Source organism: Cariama cristata, unplaced genomic scaffold (genome assembly GCF_000690535.1).
Source record: "Cariama cristata isolate BGI_N322 unplaced genomic scaffold, ASM69053v1 scaffold19914, whole genome shotgun sequence".
In the NCBI taxonomy this organism is placed as follows: Eukaryota; Metazoa; Chordata; class Aves; order Cariamiformes; family Cariamidae; genus Cariama; species Cariama cristata.
In genome coordinates this window covers 40,366-48,455 of record NW_009614929.1, presented here as the reverse complement: position 1 = coordinate 48,455, position 8,090 = coordinate 40,366, and positions in this window count along the sequence as shown.

Below are 8,090 nucleotides of genomic sequence, written 5' to 3'. Positions count from 1 at the left end.
GTGTAGGGATCAGAGGTGAATGTCTTTTAAGTTAAACACTACTGTGAGCATTACGTGTAGGCCAAGAAGATCAAATTAAATTGGTCATACAAAAGCATTTTTAGCTTTACCTTTCATGTTGTGCCTAAACTATCTAAGAAACAGTAGTGTGTTTGCATCACCGCACTTGCATCTGTTTAGTTTTCATTAACGAGTACTTGGCATTAAATGTAACGTTAATTGTCCATTCATGCTGTGTCCTGAGGTGACTAATGTTTTTGACAGGGAGCCTCTAAGTGAATCAGTGTATAAATATATAAAGAATGGAATTTATGAGTTCAGTTCTGTCTTCTGTTATGCCTAAATGACCAGACACATTAAAGGGGTTTCAGACACAGATAATTTTGAAGATGTTCTTTGACTCCATGTCTGCTATTTTGCAGAAATCTACATATATGCATATCATATGTGAAAAATGATTAGCAAATTAATATTTATTCATCTCATATTAAAAGACATACTTACAGTTTCAAAGTGCAGAAATCTGAATTGTCAATAGCTATTTTAAGAATGAATGCAGCATCAGACTCTGCACCTAATTTTTTGTGAGGTTCTCTGGAGTCAACTCAGTCAAGCTGCAGCAGCCTTATATATAGAATACCTAGAAATAGATTTTTAAAATCACTGTACCAAAAATGTAGCAGTTTATGCTTAACAATATGACTTGTGATGAATATGTTCCTAAAAGGAGACTCCAAACTGCACTGAGCCTATTTATCCAAAATTATCTTTGTCAAATCATAGGGTTTGAACTTACTTTACAATTAATGACCTAATTTGTAGCACTGAAGGCTCTTGCACAGCCATAATCTCACTTAGAGTCAGGTCTCCTAAGAAGGATGACAGCAGGAGTTATTCTGACAGAGTGCCAAAACAATACTGCAAAGTCTTTAGAAGTTTTAATTTTACGATGATGAGATCTACGGTATCGGATAAAATGGTCTGATCCCATGAAGCCTGCTAAGACACTCATGTAGAGATGATCAAGCCCAGATCTTGCAATGAATAAATGATCACAAGAAGTTATCAAACAAATTGCAGAGGTCATCATTCCCTGTTGAGCACAGAGAAGCATCTTGGAAATAGAAGACTGCCAGATACCAATTTTAGTTTACTTTTAAGAAATTCTTTGCTTTCTTGTGCAGTTGGAGATGATGAGAATAATATTTTTTTTTCTCCAAACAGTCACTGAAGCACCATTACTGCCATCAAATACTGAGCTGGCAAGCATTACTGAATACTATGATTTCTAATGGCAATCTTTGCTGTTTCCATCCCAGAGTAGGTCAGAAAAAAACAATGACCTGGAATCCTACTTAAGTGATTTATTTTGCATCTCAGGATTGATGGTTATTTGTCAAATTAGCTCATAAACTAGCTCTAAACATTGTCTTGTTTTTCTAACTGTAAAATATAAATGTATAATATTTGTACGATAAAGGGGCAGCATAAGGATAAATAAAATAGCAAATTAAATTTGGTTAAGCCATCTGTTCTTTTTAGCATCTGATTACAAGCCAACAGCACATCAGTTGGCCACGGCTGAGTAAACCTTGGCCTTTACTACTTAATACTGAGTGCAGAGGCTAGTATTACCTATACCTTTGAAAAGATTCAGAAAGAAGATTTAATTTTTTTAATCAAGAAATTAACAAAACCAGCTGAATCCCCAAAGGAGAGTGTGTAGTAATTTCCTTCAGGACATGTATTTTGTCTTATACTTAAGGTGAGCGCAGCTGAAAAAAAGTGTCAGCTATTGCAATTTTGTTGTACTTGTTTGCTTTTTTGATGATTAAAAATAAACCTTCTATGATGTTGTCATTCACAGAGAGTATTCCCTGTGTTTGGTGACATGAGCTGTAAAAAGTTTTGATGCTAATAACTGGCTATATTTCAGCTGAAATTAATTTTTGTAGTAATTTCTTGTTTCAGTGTTAGGAATAGAAATACTCTGGTACTCCACTTTGAAAACTTATGAAAGCTAACTGCAGACTGATAAAAGGAAAAAATACACACCAATGCTAGCATTTCAGAAGCATCCTTTATCCTGTGAAGGCTTTCATCCCATTTGTTATCAAACTAAGTCCAAAAGTCTGAGGATAAATAATGTCTTTTTTCCTAGGAGTTTCAGTAGATACAGATTTCCTGAATCAGATAGTTTGTTGAGCTATATTATAAAAAGTCTGCTATCTTTTAGTCACAGAGTATTGTCAGTTCTTATAATCTTCGATTGACAAATTTATCTTCTTAATATTGTTTGATGTTTATTATGTTCCAAAAGACCAGAGAGAAACTCCTCAATGTCCAAATCTGAACACTGCTTATGTATGTAATGTAGCAAAATCCTAACATGTGCCCCAGACCAGCCACATCTGTTTGAATTATGGGGACCCTGTTACCATAATTTATTTGTTAAGATAATATGTGCTAACCTTAGTTTTGAAGATTAATACTATTGAATATATTTTGAATACCTTTGAGAGTACTTTGAAGAGGGCAGGACCAGCAGAATCTGCTATCCAGAATGTGCTCCAAGCTTTCTTGGTACTTTCTCTGTATTTATATATTATTAATATTACATCTTTTAATTCATCAAAGACTTTTTCAACTTTAGTGCCCTGCGACATGCTTTCATATCCTACCATTTTGGTAGCTACATGTAGTTACTCCCCCCCTCCCCCGCCATTTGCAGATGCTACTTAATGTATGAATAGCAGCTGGATAAGGAGAGGAAAGAATGGGAGTGATGAGTTCTAGGGTATGGAGCAAAAAAAGGTAGCTCTCATGACTTTGGGATGTGTTTCTACTTCTGCTGTTGACTCATCAGGTGAGAAACAGCAAAACCTGTAACTGTTCTTTTGTAGGGTTGGTGGATTCTTGCCAAGATATCTCCTGTGAAATAGGCATCATATTTTTACTGCTGACCTCTAGTAGTTGGGATTAATACTGAATGTATTGCAGCTTCTTTATATGATCAATGCATGGATTGTTTACTGTTTAGAAACTATTTTATATCCCTAGTTAAAAGTTGTTATATATACCATATATATTCAGATTCTTATTTGCTTGAAAAGAGTGTGACATACACTAAAATAGAAGCAGTGGATAAAGGTATTGGCAGTGCCAGAATTCCCAGAAACCAAGTACCAAGAATCTGTTTAGTGCCAAACAGAAAAAAGATATTTAATGAAGTAATGAAAAGGACTGACCTCACACACCCATTGGTTATGGACATCTGCTTAATTAGCTTGTCCTTGGGATGGGCTTTCTGGCATGTACAAGAGTGTGGCAGGTGCTCATACTCAAGCCTATTCCCTGGCATCTGTAAGGCTGGCAGAGTCATGGCAGTAGTCTGCAATGGCTCAAAGATACAAAAAAACATAAAGTCCATCCCCTTACAGTTTTTAAGGCACTGAGATTGCCATGTTGTGTGTACTGAGAGATCACGCCTACAGTAAAAAGTTCATAATCTAAAAAAGTACAGGAGTAACTAGACACTCAGTACTCTTACTAATAGAAGCCAGTTGAAACTTCCAACTATCATCTTCTTGCAGTATCTGATGGGTGTAGGAGTTTCTCTTCTGGTGTAGATCAGCACAACATTTACACCTATATAATGTCTCAAGCAATGCCAGAACCAGATGCTGCTGAGGCGATGCTAGAGTTATTCTGTAATGAGATACAGGAGTATCTGCCCGCTGTTGAGGCCTCTCCAGGGTATCTAATACGGGTTGTTAGCACGTTGTCTTTCTTAGTATTCCCCTAGTTCCCATTCTGGGCTCTGCAGGGGCTGAAGGTAAATCAGGCTGTCAGTATGCAATGATCCACCTCCAGTTTTAAGAGAACGATTCAGACAGACAGATAAATCTCCATTTCATCCAGCTAAATATGATCCAGATAGTGATGCTGTATTGGGGTTAACACAGCACAGCAGGATCACCATGAGTGGGAGTAGAGACAGATGATAGATAACGGGAGGAGAGTCCAGGACACATAAAAAAACATCAGCAAGAAAGGTTCAAGGAAGAGAGTGGACTGAGCAGCTTGATTCCGCACTTTGGCCTAACTGAAATTTCTTTTTACAGATTCCTGGGTAATTTACTGTTCTGTTTTGCTTTTTATATGTGTTGGCCTTCATGGATGATGTAAATCATGAACATTCTTCTTCTCCTGTATAGCTTGTTTTTCATCTGTAGACCTGATAAAATTTGAAGCCTAGTGCTTGGACAGTTACCTTCAACTCTGAATGCTTTCGAAATCTGGTGCCCTTTGCTGAGAGGCAGGTTGTATCAACTGCTGTTATACCTGGGCAAAGGTCAGGGAGTTCTGCCATTTCAGAAAAACAAGAACATGTAGAAACGAATAAACTTTCACAGTTCACATTTATTGAAGTAACCCAAATTCACAAGCTGCAGAAGAAAGTAGAACTCCACTATGATCAAGCAGAACTTCAGCTAATTCTCTGTTTTCCTGTCCAACAAAACATATACATTAAAACATCATTAAAATTAGTTCCCTTCTTACTTTCTACCAGAGTTTGGAGTTAGATTTCCTATGTTATATTGTAAAAAGGAAAAAACAACAAAAAAATCATGTAAAAAACACCAACCCAAAAAGTCCAAATAGATAATTGGATATTCTGCACATAAGTTTGTTCATGTAACAGTATGTTCCTTTCCAAAAGACTCATGGTTCTTAGTTGATCAGAAGTATTCCTAAAACTCTTCCAAAAGCAATTAATTGGACTAATAATATATACTTGGACAGCATCATTAAAACACACTAATTGCAAAAATCATAGTGAGAGCTCACTCATTATAAGAGTATGGCGCAGCAAATTAAGCTCAATGAATTAATCTCGGCACTCTTTGTTCCTCTGCAAACATGTAAGTAAACAAAGTTCAAACTGAGCGGAGAACCTGTCTGATTTAAGCAAGCGTATTAGGTATTTGTGAGACATCACAGGGAAAAAATAACAAGTAATCAAATTCATGCTACTGAAGTGTGTGTAACCGAATCTGACTGAGGAATGGATTTTTGTCTAAGTGAAAAGTTCCTTTTATTCATAGAAGGAAGTCAACGATTAAAGATAAAACTAGACTTCTCAAGAAATTAATAATTTGCTACTTTTCGGTAAACAGTAGGCTTCACAGAACAAAGAAAAACACACAAAGTGCAAACAATTTCATCCTGTAGCGATAGTCTAATCTCACTTTCATGAATTTATCTGGAAATTAATTCAGTTGGACACATCTCTGTTAAACTTGTATGAAAAGGACCTTGACGAAGCAAAAAATGAAGCAAGCTGCATTATATAAAACGCCACACTTCTTGGGAAATATTTTTGTTTGTACACATGGAAATGTTTAGGCATCAGAGATAAGATAGCTGCTTTAAATTCAGTGTCCAGATTCTGCTGTATTACACCCATGCAAGCCTGGATGTTTAGATTCAATTATTTTGCCTTTTGCTTAGTAGAGCATGATTGAAACAATATTATTTTTACCAACTTGACCGGAAACAATTTGTAAAACTAGTTTGTAATACGGGTATTTCAAACACTGGGACCATGCAGGTCCAGTTTTAGACAGAGGCTTTTTGCTACTAATTTATCTCTGCTGCTTTCTTACATTTCTTTGTGCTTCTCAGTTTCCAACCCTGAAATCAGATCTGCTGGGAAGGGTTGAAGGAGGAGTAGAGAGAGAGACCATGCTTTGATCCACTGCCTCATGAAACATCACAGCTACCTGAAATCCTTACATTTTCTGTGAATTATTTAAAACATTTTCTCAAAAAAGATATATTTTGATGTGGAAATGTTGCTGTACTGCTTCATGGAAATGGTAGAAATGGTATCCCAAGGCCCTATGCTGTATTCTGCAGCCAGTATGTCACACCCGTGTTCTGTGACTAAGGACTCCAGCGACGCAGTGCAGCAGCTCAGCTGCTGGTTTGGTACAAATGTTAGCAGAAGGTCTGGTCCAAGAGCCTGGTCAGATAGAAAAAAAAAAATGTATTAAAATATATTTTAAAATATGGAATATAAAGGGTATTATACATATAAAAATACTTTTTTTTGGCTATAAACCCCCATAATACTCCTACCTTGAGATGTTTCATAGTGAAAGGTGAAGTTCTTTCCCTGCTGTGGTTAGTTGGTTTTTATTATTACGCAGCAGAGTGCTTGCAGAAGGGTTGGGGAATTTTTTGCTCTTCTTTTGCGGCTGAAGATCTTCCTAGCTAAGCAAAGCTGTCTCTTGGTTTGTTCATTATGTTGCTCACATTTGGCTTTGCTTTCTCATTGGAAGGCTTACCACAGAATACGTGAAGTTTAGGATTTTGCTTGTTTCTGATTCATACATAGTTTTCAATTAAATATTTTGCTTTCTTTATGCGGCCTTTGTCCCATCCTATTTTCTGAATTACGTAAACTGCCAGAACTTCTCACGTGTTTGAAGAAACTGGTAATTGTTATTCAATCCTGGAAAATAAGAACAGGTCATGATGTTCAATACCTCCTCTCACTCAATAACAAGCTGCTGGAGCTTGAACTGAGAGGTTTTGTCAGGGCTGAACAACAGAAGTGAAGTCCAGGAAGGTTGTCAGTCATATCCCAGTACCCTTGAGATGCAGAAACTTTCCGCTTTCCCTCTGGCCATTTTGAGGTCTTTAGATTGATGGTTCAGCATGTGCTAATGGAAAGCCCTGTTCTCCATGGGTGATGCCTGTGGAGCAAGCCAAGGGGATGTACATTACATGAGAGAGACAGGCCATTCTTATGTTTAGTAGGCATGAAAAGTATCACTGAAAGGTTTATGCAATCCCAGAATAAGCCTTCCAAATTATGCTAAATGTAGACATATTGAAGATTAAAGGATTTATTACTTGCTTTACTGGCAGTTAACATTTGATTTAAACTTCTAAGTGCAGAGTTGAACTTGTTAGAGAGATTCGTCATACTTTTAGTAAATAACACATGAAAATAATTTATTAATGGAACATGCAATATTTGGATTTTCATTTTTTAGATTATTTTATTTATTTATGTTTAAGATTTACAATTCTTGTAATATATAGACAAGGGCTGCTATATACTTAGTGGCAGTGCAATTTGTAGGTGAGGGGTTTGACTAACAGCACTGCTGAAAGAATACCTAGGCCCAAGGGAAAAAATCTTATTCTCCTTATCCTACAGCTGTTCCCTGATTTCCATTTTGGATGAAAAATCTGGTAAGGATTAATTGGTCCTGCAGTGCAGAAATCCATGATATTTTATAGAGGAGTGGATTTATAGATTTTCTAAGACTTTACAGATGGAAGGCCCTCAGTTGTCTTCAAGGTGAGATGCTGTTCGTACTTTTATCCTGGTGGTGTTTATAGGGGTCTGTTGGGATGGTGACATTTCCAAACCCATATAAACCCCCTGTACTAATAAATGGAGTATGGAGCAGCGTTGCCTAGTATTTCAGGCTCCTGAGCTCATGAGGCCATGAGGCATGGCAAAAGCAATGCAGATTTGCTAGCTTAAGTGCTGATGCAAGCCCGCTGCAAGCTTTTCTGCAGATTCAGTGTAACTGTTAACATGCCTGCTGAAACAGATATATTAAAGGTTGCTGTAATGTGCTCTGCATTTCCTTTGTATGGTCTGGCAGAAGTGAGACAATTACACTGACTTAGCGCTTTCCTATCAGTAGAATGAGGCTATCCATCTGAGCTGAAAAAATGCTGTTTGTGAAATCCAACATTTTATGTAAGATTTGGCATCAAGGTATCACAAGGTTCATGGAAAAGCAATGGTTCAAATTGGATGGCAAAGCAGTTCAGCCAACATGCTGAACAGAAAAGTTAGAAATAGTCTTTAAAAACTGCAGCTGCTGAGTTCCACCTGGATTTTCTCTATCCCCTGGCTGATCAGATGTAAAACAGAGATAAGAAATTTTGAAGGCATGATAAGAAGTGGGAAGCCAGGTTGAGAATAAGAGGTGATTGGGAAACTGAGATTAGAAAAGTTTTATCCTGTCTCTACTGCACTATCAGCAGACTTTCAATTC